We start from the raw sequence: 394 nt of genomic DNA, 5'->3' as shown, positions 1-394 counted from the left end.
GCCCCCCCTCCAGCGTCCCTGTCCCCCCTCCACCGTCCCTGTCCTCCCTCCAGCATCCCTGTCCCCCCTCCAGCATCCCTATCCTATCCCTGTCCTCCCTCCAGCGTCCCTGTCCTGCCTCCAACCCCTTTGTCCTCCCTCCAGTCCTTCTCTCCCACCAGCCTCTCCATCCTCCTTCCCCCCCCCTGTCCTCCCTCCAGCTGCCCCCACTCTCCTTCCATCTCCCCTCATCCTCCCTCCATCTCCCTCTGCCCTCTCTCCAGCCCCCTCATCCTCCCTGCAGCCCCCCCGCCGCCCCCGCTCACACCGCACAGCCCAGGGCCCAGATGTCCGAGGGCACCGCGTGTCCCCTGCGGTCCAGCACCTCCGGGGCCAGGCAATTGGGTGTCCCACA

The sequence above is a fragment of the Corvus brachyrhynchos genome, unplaced genomic scaffold, assembly GCF_000691975.1.
Source record: "Corvus brachyrhynchos isolate BGI_N302 unplaced genomic scaffold, ASM69197v1 scaffold219, whole genome shotgun sequence".
Taxonomy (NCBI): Eukaryota; Metazoa; Chordata; class Aves; order Passeriformes; family Corvidae; genus Corvus; species Corvus brachyrhynchos.
The sequence above is the reverse complement of the archived record's forward strand: the minus strand, read 5'-3'. Positions refer to the sequence as shown.